Source organism: Peromyscus leucopus, chromosome 12 (genome assembly GCF_004664715.2).
Source record: "Peromyscus leucopus breed LL Stock chromosome 12, UCI_PerLeu_2.1, whole genome shotgun sequence".
NCBI lineage: Eukaryota > Metazoa > Chordata > Mammalia > Rodentia > Cricetidae > Peromyscus > Peromyscus leucopus.
In genome coordinates, this window is record NC_051073.1 from 25512400 (window position 1) to 25526844 (window position 14445).

The window sequence follows — 14445 nt, forward strand, 5'->3', positions numbered from 1 at the left end:
ATGCTCAATGCATCAGAGGAGTCAGCAGAGTAAGTATTATTAGAAATTGTTTGATATTCATGAATTAGTAAACTACTAATTGCCATACCTCTAGCACTCCAAGAGGTTTTAAACATTAGATCTACCTATATTATCATTTGGCTGAAATGAAGTAAGGCAATTTTAGGACTAAGTAACAGAGTTTCTCCCTTTACACGACAAATTCTATCAGTTGTAGCAGGCTATAAAAGGTATAAAAGGTAGACGACCTATCTCTCTAAGTGATCATACAATTCCTTACTGTGGGAAAAAATGCCTGCACAGTACCAAGAACATACCATACAACTTTTTTTTTTTTTCAAATTTACTTATTTTTATTTTATGTGCGTCGGTGTTTGGCCATGGGTGTCGGGTACTCTGGAACTAGAATTACAGACAGTTGTGAGCTGCCATGTAGGTTCTGGGAATGGAACCCAGATCCTCTGGAAGAGCAGTCCGTCCTCCTAACCACTGAACCATCTCTGCAGCCACCTTTTATTTTACATTCAGTTTAATCACTAATATGATGCTGATATTTTTGTCTGTGTTTTAATCTATTCTCTCAGTCGCCTGTAAAACAAATTTAAGCGAATATAATTTGTGACTAAAATGATGGATTTTGGTCAATTATTGTTTTTACTTCTTTGATACATTTATGAAAGCACCCCCAAGACATAACTGAATGAATGTCCAACTCGTGTGAGCTATCAGGGGCAGTGGGAGAGTAACAGCGCTCACACAAGTACTCCTCTTCCATTGCTGAAATGAAGGTCCCTCTCAGCTTTCTACTTGCTCACCTGCCTCATCACTTATGGGCATCAATGACAAAACCTTAACGCCTGCCCAACTACTTTTACAAAGTTAACACATTTCTACTAATATTTCCATCCAAATCAAGTTTTAGAGTAATGTGTTAAATTAAGGTAGAGTGGGAATAACAGAATCTGTTGCCAGAAGTTTCGGTTTATTTCATTTAGAGTTGAAAGGAAAGCATTGTCTAGTTATTGAGTATAATTCTGAACTTCTATTTGTGCAGCTATTGTCATTTATGGACATAAAAGCTAGAAGTAGACACAGGAGAAAAAAGTTAAAGGAAGCTCGTGTACAGTAGAAACTGGGGTGAGTATGGTGTCCCAGGTCTAGTTGTTTCAGAGTATCCCCAGGCTGAAACCAGAGAGTGAATAGTCTGATTATGTTCAGAGCATGTTCATTAATGAATGTGTCTTCGACTGTCCCCTATTCTCAAAATGGTAATTGAGCTTTGTGAGTTCTTTGTGAAAGGATTTGGTGGGTTTCTGTTAGTTCCTTCAACATGGAAAAGTAACTTTTAAAAAAATCCTGGTTTAGCTACTCATAAAATCACAAGACACCATACATTTTCAAGCATAGTTTGGATGACGTAACTTTGATGCATTTCTCTATATTCTTGAATCAGGCATATCAGAGCACACTTTTTCTTTAAAAAGAAATAGATTACAAGAAATGGCTTCTATAAAGGTCTTTTAAAAAATGCCATAAGGGCATGTCTGAATGTACATTAAAATCACAATACATCAAAAGCCTGGTTACTAAGAGTTAGATTTTAGTCAAATGCTCTTTTTTTCTTTTGACTTTATTTTAATAGAGCTCTGCCAATTTTGAATGCTTGCTCTGTTTTGTTCTATGTCAGTTTTCAAATGAGGGGACTAAAAAGACACACGGCATGCTGAGTAACCTGTATGACTGTATTACTGGCTCTGTGATTCTCATAGTGTTGTTAATTTCTTAAAATGCTATGATTTTACATTTTACAAGCAAAGAAACTTAAACACATGCAACAGGCATTCGATTTTCACCACAGAAATGAAATGTTATTATTTTCCACATTTATGTTATATTCTCTTTCTTACTAGAAAAAAAAATATATATATAGATTCTGCTACTGTATCTCAATCCTTCCTATAACTACTCTCCCAGAGGTGCTCAGCATCGTGAGTTGAAGAGCATCGCTCCCTAGCACATTTTATATTTCACCACATGTGTATGGCTGTCTTATTTCCCCTATACAATTAAAGTGTTTTAGTTAAGAAACTGATATGTCATTAATAGTATGTTTTAATTTTTTTATTTTATTAGAATAAACTGAATAGCTCTTGAATTAAAATCCACTCCATTGATCTGAGAGTTCAATCTTTAAAATTGATTTGGGAGAAATAAAAAGCCCTTTATGTAGCGGTTGTTATGAAGTGTTCCATTTTTTTCATGACCTTTGTTTCCCACTTGTACAATCATTTATACTGGAATTCATTAGCCGACTCCTGAAATGGAACACTAAAGGCGGTGTAAGTAACCACAGGTTAATTGGAGAACTGTGGTAATTTGCAAGCTTAAACATGCTGACTTTGCAATTATTAATAATACATGAAGCTTACCACAGATAACCCCTCCATGGGTACAAGAAGCAACTAAGAACACAGGCTACTGTTCCTGGATCTGACAGTGTGTCATGTCAGGAAAATTGCCTTAATTTCTCCTTTATTCAGTTTTATCATGCACAGAATGGAGATAATACAACCCAATTTGCCAAGCTGTTGTGGAGATAATGTGTAATGATGTCAGCGTTACATGCCAACTAGATAGAAATTACCACAGTGAATATGAATTGGGGAATTTTGAACTTTCAGAACTATCACAAAAAATTAGTGATTGGTTCATTGATTCGCTGAGAAATCTCAGATTGAAAGAGTTTTCGTGTCTGTGCTTTCTCTTGAAATTCATTTTTTTTTTTCTGTACAGTGTTTTGCTGTGTAGTCCAGGTTGGCCTGGAACTCACAATTGTTTTCTAGGCAGGCCTCAACGTTATGGTCTTCAACACTGAGGTTCTGGGATTAATGGCATGTGACTCATGCTTAACTTGATATTTTGATAACTCACAAACGACTATATTAATAATTTTAAATTGATTTTTCAACTGATAAACAATGAAAATATACCCATTAACAGGATGCTATATGATTTTAATACCTGCAGACATTGTATAATGTTTGAATCACATCAATCACACACCTTCTCAAATAGTTATCATACCTCTATGTTGTAAATGTTCAGAATCCTGTCTTCTAGATTTACAGAGTGTATAATACATAACTAGTTTGTATATAACTTTTTAATAAAAAAATAACTGAAGTAATTCCAAGCTTCTTCAACTCTGTTCTTCATGATAGATACAGATTTTCGGAAGAGAGGCCTATTGTACACCCGATGCTAACTGATGGCCTTCCTTAGGCAGGTAATATGAGATTTGTTATCTCACTTGCAAAATTTGAAATGAGTGAAACATGAATGCATCCAACAATGAGGCACTGGCAGTGACACATTGTGTATCACCTGTGCTGAAGTGCCAATTGAGAAAGACTCTAGCTGATTTTCTGGTGCATATAATAAACCCATGAAAAGGCATAAAAAGATCTACATGGTGGGTTTCCTGCTTCAGATGTTTCTGAATTATTTACAGAAATGAGTCACCTAAATTTCTTGGATTGGGGACACAATAATCTTTTTTTTTTTTGTCTTGCAGTTGTATGGCTATGGTAGTTGAAAATTTGACTCAGCATGTAAGACAAAATGAAATTAGCTTTTAAGGTTTGCTCAGCAAAGGGTTAGAGAATCTACCGAGGAATGTATGGAACACTGGAAACTCAAATACAGTTGCATGAATGAGTTCAGATAGATTTGAACAGCCGTCCTCTGCAAACTCAAGCATTCCTCCATCCCCTAGGCAGAAGGAAGGGTTATTTATTCCACTGTGGACCAGACTTGCTGGGAGGTCTGAGTGTAGTGAATGTATTCAAGAGGACTCATTCACTTTACACCAGGCTTTAAGTCTTTGTCACCTCTAGGGCAAAGATCAGACTCAGTTTCCAATAAGAGACATCAAACTCTAAAAGAAAATGTTTACTAAAGTTTGACAAATTGTATTAACAGAAACCTGAAGAGCATCAGTGGGATAGTGTTCCAAACGTGTGAGACCAGCATTCTCTAAGGTTATTGCATGCAGAACAGAGCTGGATTCAAGGGTTACTTTGAGCAGCTGGAAATGGTTCTGGCTGTGTACTTGGTATCCACTGAAACTAAGACCCAAATGATGTTTTTAGTAAATAAAGTTTAGATGCCAGAAATTCTTTGGCATCGAGAGAGGGAGGAATTCATGTGGTATCAGGCACTTGACATGTGGCAAGTCCAAAATGAGATGTTTTTAAGTGTAAAACTGTGCAAAAAGGAAGAGTAAAGCATCTCAATCCTACCTTTTTTATTGATTCCATGCGGAAAGAATGACATCTTGGCTATATTAAGTTAAACAAAATGTAAATTTTGAAAGCCATTACTTGTTTCTTTTTACTTTGTTTTAAAATATGGATGCTAGAAAATGTAAATTTATACATGTGGCTTACATCTGGCCTTAAACTCCTACTGGTCAGCGCTGATGTAGAAGGATCAAAATGTTGAATGAATTTATCATTTGTGACAGAGTTAGCCATTCTCTAACTCTACAGAAGGAGGACTCAGAAAGCATTGCCTTCAATAGACTGGTGGAAACAGTAGACTTCCTGGTGAAGAGCTGCTATAGCCCGGAAAAGTAAGTTAGCTGTTGTTTCATTGCATGTAATCAAGGCCAAATGGTAGCAGATAACTTACACTCAGGATGGGAATTGTCTTTTTATCAGTCAGTAGAATCCCAAGAACATTTTGCTGTGGTTGAATGTTCCCTGCAACATGTTTCCCTACAACTGAAATAGTTGGGGTTTATACTGATCTCATTACATTTCAACTGAAAATCCTTTTGAAGCCTAGTGCATAAATATCTGATGTGAATTATGCACAGACAAGTAATAGCCTTTCTAAAAATTGCTGGGGTATGAGTTCTCAACCAGTACCAGGCATGAAGGAGTCTTGTAATAAAGAAGACAGGGAGGGTGGTTTGAATAAAACTATAGAATGTTATCATATTTAACACCATCATTTTCTTTCCGAACTTTTCCATTGGAATACAATTTATTAGGATATCTAATATAATGGGAGAGAAATACCGTCAAGATTGTTAATACATACATATCTAGAGTGCTACTGGCTTCCACTTGTAAAACAAGTTTGAATTTAAGTTTACCTGCTAGTGTCCCTGAAATCTTTACTATGAACAATTATCTTAAACACATTGCTGAATCAGTAATCAACACAACTGATTTATGAATCAGTATGGTCCCTGGCCCAAATTTTAATAGTAGGTAGTCCTTAGAAATGCTGCTCTTCATAAAATGTAAAGTAGAAGTAAAAGAAATACCACATCTCTGTGAAAATATGAGCCAACAGTGACAACATCGAATAGTGAAGTGCAGAGTGCGTATGAATCCTGTTTTAGCTCCACTGAACTTCGTTCTGCTTGAGAAGGGAGGGAGATCTCAGGGAATGACAGTGACTGCTGCTCATCAGATTTGGCAGAGATTTCATTGCAAAAGACCCAAACTCCATTAAATTCTGTCTACTCTAAATCCCGAGTCCCGATCGTCCCAGTATTGCATGTATCTTCATCCTGGCTCACAATATATGTGTTCATGCTCATATATCTTGGTCAGCAGGGACCAGCATTTGCTTTGCTTACATTGAGAAGGTACAGGAATACCAGGCAAAACCCACAAAATTTTAGAGTACTACCTACTGTCTGAGTACAGGATATTTTCCACAAAGTTCAAGACAAATGGTTGCTTCTTGATTTTCATTTCCCAGTAAATATGTCGGTTAGTTACCATTGGATTTAGGAGGAAGTATACACTCCAAGAGAATGACTTGCTCTTTCATTTTAAGAAACTGAACAATTAATTAGGCTTTCACTTTTGCATGTGACCCAGATCCAATTTGTATAACAAGGCAGCTCTGCTCTTGGCTACTGCTATAGTAAATCTAATTGTGTTAGTGTGAGATATGGTCTTTCTGTCAATTTGTGTGTGTGTGAGTCATCACATAGATTCCTAAGCCTTTCTAGAAGAGCAAGATAATATTTTTGTAATATAGCAACCTTTGGAAATATTGCTTCTGTTTTGTAACTTGGGAATGAGAGTGGCTGGTTTCAACACTCTTGAAGGGCAATCTAGAATCAATTGGGTCTTGTTTGGGTGATGTCAGGCCCTTATAAAGTTAGATCTGCAAGGAAATTTGACAATGTAAAGTAGAACTAGTGTGGGTAAACTAAGCCCAACCTTTAGCAAGTTCTGGAAATATAAAAATGTTGCATTAAGGACAGTGGATAATTCGACTGCTATAACTAACTGGTCACACCTGGTACTGCTCAGGTGACCAGAACAGGAGACTGGATAGATAGCCCAGGAACATAGAGGAAAACCAACTACTACTGCTCTAAAAACCAACCAACCAACCAACCAACCAACCAACAAACAAACAGTGATAAAAGGACTCCTGATGACATCTGCTATGCTTATATATCAGTACCTTGCTCACCTATCATTAGAGACACTTCCTCCTATAGCAGATGGGAACACATAGAGAGACCCACAGTCAGACATTATGCATAGAGGGGGAGACCTTGAAATTCTCAGCCACAAATAGAATGTCTCCATCAAATGCCACCCCCTAGGACTTAGGGAAGAGGAGGCAGAAAAAGCCAGAGGGGATGAAGCACACCAAGTCTCTCCAACTCAACAGAATCGATGTACATGTGAATTAACAAAGACAGAGGCAGCATGCACAAGCCTGCATTGGTCTGTACCAGGTGGGGTCCTAGAGCTGAAAGGAGAAATGGACATATGCCCCCATCCTTAGAACAGAAACTAGCTCCAACTGGTAACCACTTGCAAATGAATATTAAGTTTTCTCCAAGGGAAACTCACTGGGGAAACCAACTACTTTCAAGGGTAGGCTGCATGTTTAGCAGTAGATGGCCAACAGGAAATAAACTCAATGGTATCAATGGAGGGTCCCTGTCTCATAATATTGTTATGGCTTTTCAATTTTGTCTTATTTTTAATTTTTATTATATATATAAATATAAAATAAGAAGTATATATTTCCTATAGGTCCTTTGTGTCTATATTATGACTTCCAGTTTAGTGTTGTTCTGGAATTCCTTAGTGTGCTAATGGATGAGGCTCTGGATCTCTATCTGTTTCTTGGGCCTTTCTAGGGCTCTTTTCCTCTGCTTGTCTGTTTTGGACTATTCCAATGTGTTAGTTTTTGTTTTATCTTATGTTATGTTATTTTATTTTATTATTACCCCTTAGAAGCTCATTTTTTTTTCTAATGAGAGACAGAAATGGGGTGGATCCAGATGGGAGGGGAGAGGGGGAGAGACTTGAAGGAATAGAAAGGAGGGGAAAACATAATCAGGGTATATTATGTGACGAAAAAAAGCTATTTTCAATAAAAGAAAAAATATCACTAACTGGAACTGGTCACATACTTTCCCTGCAAATATTCTACTATTCTAGATTGATTTAGTAAGAGTGGGTAAAGAGTTGGGAGGATGCTTGTTATATTTTAAAAAAAGGAAGCTGAAAAATGTACCAAAAGCAATTCAGAGATGGAGATATGAAATGAACCCTCAGAAATGATTTCAAACTAAGGGAGTGTTAATTTTTAGGCGAATTATTCTATATCATCTTATATTATATAGGGTGCTTCCTGAAAATAGGTAGTAATATTCTATAAATGTCATTTAATTATTTTTCCTTCACCTGCTTGTATGATTCCCTTATAAAAAATCTGCCAAGAGTAGCAGGAGTACAAAACATGTATTAGAATTAAAAAAATTGTGATATTACCTTTCAAAATCAAATGGCCACCAATAGTGCTGATCTACTATTGATGTCTACCCATGATGAGAGTAATATTGAACAATTGGTGCAATGTAGTAACCCATGGTGCCCATCCATGTTGGCTAATTCTCTTCCATTCTTTTTCATAGGGATGGAGAAGTGATTTTTTTCTTCACTGGAATAGATGTTCTGTGAATGAATGTTCTTGATTCAGACCATTGTCCATATTGATCACCTTGTTCTGTGTCAGGCGATCACATACAGCACTTATTCTGAAGGAATAATTTCTTTCAGTAAAGATTTAAAGGAAAGGAGTAAGGGCAGGCTCAGTGACAGTGGGAGGAACCCCTGAGCTTCCAGTACATTCAGTTGCATTGGCATTTTGGTGACTTAAGTAAGACTAACATTAAGGTTTTGTTCCCCCATAGTGGTCTATGTTAGAAGAAATGAGGATGTTGTTACACACGTTGTTAGTCTAGACAAGATTATTGTCTAGCCTATAATATTTCTAGGACTCCCTTTTCTAAAAGCCAAATTCGATTTCTATTCTCTACTATGCGGAAGACAGGAGTGCCCTTGTGACTCTAAAGCTAATTGATGATTACTTGTAGCAGCAGTTATGAAAGGCTGTGTTGAGATGCTAAATCTCACAGTCTGGGAAAACGGAGTGGCTGTATAACAAAGTCCCTCTGTCATGAGAAATTTGTGTGAGATATGGATTGCTGTGGTGCTTCTGTGGTAAATTTTGGTTTTCTGACTGTGGCACAATTGACTCCAGTTCCATGCCACCAGCATGATTGCCAACCTGCCCCAGATTCAATAGTTTCTATGCACAAGTATGTGGAGGAAGTTGAGAGGACTTAAAGAGGGTTGGAATGTATCTGTGATGATTTGGTGCTAAGTATGATCAAAGTACATTGTATGAAATTCTGAAGGACTTAATGAAAATACTATATTTAAAAGAATTTCTTTGCAGCAATGTAAAGTAAGAGTTGAATGTCTCACTCATGTAGTGAATAGCTACATGCTTCTTGCATAGTTTTCATGTACTAGTTATTTTTAGATAAGGCTAAATTGGGCTGCTTTTCACTAACTGTGCAAGAAAATTTGTATTTACTTAATGAAGCGAAATTATTACTGCGTAATCATCTTTGTAAACATTAGACATTAGGAAAGGCTAGCTAATTCTTTTTTTGGTTTTTAAGAGAATCAAGTGAAATTCCAAATAATATTCCTTCCTAGAAATCAGAAAACTAAACTAAAACAAGGAGAGTAATTTGAAGAGTATTCTTTTTTTCCTTCATTCTTCTTTATTAAGAAATTTTCTACTCACTCCACATGCTATCCACAGACCCCCCCCTTCTTCTCCTCCCACCCCCAGTCCTCTTTCCCAAGCCACCCCACCTCTCCACATCCCCCATATGGAGGTCTCCCATGGCGAGTCAGCAGAGCTCAGCACACTGAGCCTAGGCAGGTCCAAGCCCCTTCCCACTCTAGGCCCTCTGGACATGGAAGATGGTTGTTTGACTCGAACTGTTTGGGGTAAACCCAGGCAGGGGGTCGGGATCTGTCCCTGGTCTATGGGCAGGCTTCTGGATCCGGTACCTGTGGTGTGACACCTTGCACAGCCTTGAAGAGTATTCTATGTAGTAGATTACACTCTGCCCAGGGATCTGTGAGGAAAGCTCTGAACCTGGCGCTTGTCCTTCTAGGTGAGCAAGGACTCATTTCCAAGGCCACATTCTATAGTCAAGGCATAAAATGGTTTAGCGACAATGTTAATGAATTAATGAACAAATGAAGTTTCTCACTGGATTTTTGGATTGGCCAGTCACTTTGTTGTAGATGCTACAATTCAAAAGTTATTTTTGAAAATTTCCTTTAAAATTTTGTTGGTTTGTTTTTCAGTTTTTCAAGACATGGTTTCTCTGTGTGGCCCTGGCTGTTCTGGAACTCACTCTGTAGATCAGGTTGGTCTGAAACTGAGATCCACCAGTCTCTCCCTCCTAAGTGCTGGGATTAAAGACATGCACCACCATGCCCTGCTCTAAATTTCCTTTTTATATGTCATTTTGCATATGAGTACTGTATTTACATAATACTCCCAGACTCCCTTTTCTTCAACTCCTCTTACATTTCCTCCTGCCCTAATACCTTCTCAAATTCATGGTCTTTTTAATTATTATTGTTACACACAAACACCCATCCGCTCACTTACACTCCTAACTTTATAAATACAAGATGCTGAGTTCATTCACTGTGACTCATACGTATATGTGTTTTGCTGACTGCTTGGGATTGGATCACTAATGAGGTCTTCATTCCCAAGCAGACTTAGTCTCTCTGTCTTTCCCTCAGCAGTCATTAATTGCCTGCAACTCATCATATCTGAGTGGGGCCTTATGAGATTTCAACCACTGATATTGGCAATTCATATTTTTAATCTCAATTACTCATGTAAAGCATTGTGTGTTTGGATATGTTTACTTAAAGAGTACATGCATGTTAACATCTTTTGAAGATGTTACTTGTTGACATACATGGAAACTTTTAGTATTTGAGTACAATTTTTAAAATTAACAGCAAATTTTCAGAAGTTCAAATCAAAGCTACTTTTTTTTAAGGAGACATTACATGAGACTTTTCCAAATCAAGCCTTTATAAATTTTTCTTTTTCTTTTTCAAGATTTATTGTATTTGGTGTATGTGTCTGGATGGATACTTGTCTGTATGTGAACAGCATGCATGCAGAAGTCAGTGGAGATCAGAAGAGGGTGTTGGTTCCTCTGGAAGTGGAACCATAGGAGGCTGTGAGCTGTCTGATGTGGGTGCTGGGTAGCACCCACATCAGACAGCTAGGCTAGGCTGTTTCATTTCTAACTAAATGCTCAAATGGAGCTAAAATACTCAACCTCATGTAACTGAAAGGTCCTGTGAAGTTTATATGCAATTAATTTTGGATTAATTCACTTCTAAAGTATTGAAGCAGACCTCACACATTATCTGTATGAGCAATACCATCTTCCTGTGAGGTAAGATTATAAGGAGTCAGAAGCCACTGCCTACAAAATGCTCCTAAAAATCCTCTGTGCACAGAAGACAGTCATAAATTCTGGTTGTTTATATCAGCGCAGAAGTAGAATATTCACATAGAAAAATGGAGTTCTTTTTCGATTTTACCAGTGAAATTAGGAAATTAAGAATGTCTGGAGACAGGAACTGGGTAACACCCTTGTAAAGCAAATGTGAGTTCAAATCCAGAAAAACCCAAGTGAACCTGGTCATGGTGGCATGTGTCGGAAACCCAGCACTCCTACTGTGAGGCAGGAAATGGCAGCAAGGCAAGCCCTGTAAGCCTGTAAACCCTCCATGTTAGCATACAGAATGGCAAACAAAAACCCTGTCTTGAACAAGGCAAAGCCCAAAACAGATTTTGTCCTCATGAGTCCTTGCACCCCTGTAAACACACACACACACACACACACACACACACACACACACACAAACACAGAGATATACACACACACAGACACACATACACAGACCTCCTTCCCAAAGAGACACATACACATGCAACACACTCAGGTACACATACATAAATGCACACAGGCATACATACATGCATGCACACACAGACATAGACACACACACACACACACACACACACACACACACACACACACACACACCAATACACAAATGTAGGGAGATCCAAGAATTAACACCACCATCATATAAAAGTTAACAGCTGAGACGCTGAGATTCCAGAATACAGTTTAGGGATCACGTTTGTGTTTCTCCAGGCAAACATATAATTTGATAAGGATATTGCTTTCTATATAAGGTAACACATAGTTTGTTTTTCTCCTAAAGAAACTATAAACAAAATTTACATGGATGTGATAACAAGGGGTGGAAAACTTTGATTTCATTTGAAATTGCTTGGGTATTCCTGGCAATTCTTGGTTAGATTTTACTTCTACTTTGACATTGACATAATCCTGATTTTTTATTTAAATATGCAAATTTACATTTATTTTTTCCCAACATGCCATTATAAAAGCAGCAGGACCCCCTTATCTGTAGTGATGGGAATATTATCTTTGTTATCTTATGCTGAAATGGATACAAAGAATATACTTTTAACATTATATTCATCAAATTTATAGACTTTTTTCTTATCAAAACATGGTTAAAATTCAATTTCTTTTCTAATTACTACTTTCTAACCATATTACGAACACTATCAGGAATCATTAGCTCCCACTTAATTTTTAATTTTTACTTATGGATAAGCTTTGATTTATTTATGACTGAAATTTTCACAAAGGATGATGTAAATCTCACATGGACTATATATCTATTTCATAAATTTAAATATTCTTACACATATTACATTTTTCCTATTTTCAACAATGTTTAGATTTTGTGTAATTGGATAGCAATGTGCTCTTCTGAGAAATTCCAAAAAACCATTGATGATTACATATTCAATCTTTTTAGGCTTGTGTCTGGTCCCATAAAGTGCTAATTTGAAACCCTAGCTACCTTGTTATTGTGACAAAGGCTATATGCTGTGAACTGTTAAATAACCCCTAATATTTATGCCATGCTTGGTTAAACAGGAAATGGGCTATTTCATTATAAATAATGCACAAGTCCACTTTAATAACCCACCACGATGCCACCTTAGAAATTGCTTTGCATTTATTGATCACTAAGAGCGAAACTGAAATATGGGAAAACATTACATGGCCTTATATCTCTAGCTACAGAGAAGGAGAAGAGTAGTCCATGTATTCCTGCCTTTATATCTCACATTTCTACTCTCCCCAATTATCTTAAGTAAAGCACTTCAACAATTTAGATAAGCATAGTATATGATATAAAAGGCAAGTAGTAAAGGAGATTAACATTTGTAAACTAGGTTGTTAATGAAAACATAAATTCATGTGTATGACATGAGATCCATAGAGTCTAAGACAGGTCAGGTTGACAGTGATGGTCTCCAATGATTTGAGTGTCAGAGCAAGCGTTGGAATGACTAACTAGGTACAGCAAATATTACACTCCTAAGAAAATATTCAAAACTAAATAGGCGAAATGGAATGGGTGTGAATTTGAATTTGAAGTGCATGGCCATTTTAAGGGGTTAATTTTGTATTCCCTAAAACTGTCATTCAAATTTGTACATATTGCTTTTAAAATATGCCTATAAAATATTGGGGTATGTTCGCATGCCACCTGAATAAGATGAACAAACCTATATATATTAAACACCTGACATATTTTCACTGACATTTAGAAATGCTATGCAAATGTAGCACTAACACACAATTCCTGGTAGTTTTTCTGGTTAAGTGTAAAGGAAGTTTGCTTTAAAACTAATCCAAACTAATGACTCATTTTCTGTGTTGCTTAATATGAATCATATTTACTGATAGATCCAGGCTTACTAACCTCTGGATGTTCAAAATTACAGGTAATTTACATTAAATATGCAAAGTTCTTCCTGAACAAATAGGACATCGAACTTTCGCATAATATATAGAGATTTCTGCAACTCTTATCTGAGGCCGAAGGAATCTCTCTCACACACATACATGCACATACATATCCACACACAAAAGAAAAAATGAAGTCTGTAGCTAATTTCAAGCAATGCCTTGAATAAAGCCCGCGAGATCTTTCTTATCATGAACATCAAGTGGCTGAAACATTCTTTCTACTTTGATTTTCTTATCAATGTCAGTAGCGGTTTTAATGAGAAAAACAAAACAAAACAATGAATCCACATTGAAATAAAAGAGACCCAAGGTCCATGTTTGATTCACAGAGCATAAAAGAGTTCCTGAATTAACAAGAATTTCCAATAACATAATGTATGAGTAAATGCTCTTGATAAGTGAAGGATTCAGTTATAGTTTCAAGAAAATGATGGTCCATATGATTAACTTTTACTCACTTTGCAATAATTTTATTGCTTTGTTTGTTCCTTTGTAGAAAATAAATATAATTTTACAAGTTTATTACTCCACATTAATTTATCTATGGTAATCCCTCAAAGGGGGAGATACATGGAAATCAAAATATTTAAATGCAGCATTTGGCATTAAGTGCATTGTTATTTAAGTACTTCAATGCAATGCTGTGACATGATTTATATATAATACTCAGGAAATCTATAAAAGAGAAAGAGCAAAACCCATTAGTGCATCTAAACAATGCAGTTGATCCAGACAGAGTGAGTACAAGGGAGAAATACGCTGATGAGAATACCCCAAAAGGAACGCTGTCTTTGATTCCTCCTTTCACAAATACAAACTACCCTGATTTGTGTGTGATATTAAGGGTGTAATCTACAGCTCTTTCTCTTGCTACATTTCTGGAAAAGAATCACAAACTTGCCATCACCATAAACTTTGGTCAGTTAGCCATCTGCTCTCTGTGCTTAGGAGGAAAACAAGAAGTAGGAAATCTCAGGAATGGAGACATACAAGCATGTTAAATTGTTAATAAAGGTGTTGTTAATTTTGGTGTTTATTCCAAGTGTTTAAAAACCAAAAATTAGGATAAAAGGTGAAGAATAAATCTTTCTAGTGAAGACAGCGAAGATGCTTCTAAA

The 14445-nt window shown here is 36.6% G+C and overlaps 1 protein-coding gene across 1 annotated transcript in view; it reads right to left on the reverse strand.

Annotated features, from left to right (window-relative positions):
* The window catches only part of Robo1 (roundabout guidance receptor 1), a 992815-nt gene that overhangs the window by 458955 nt on the left and 519415 nt on the right, over nucleotides 1-14445 (reverse strand).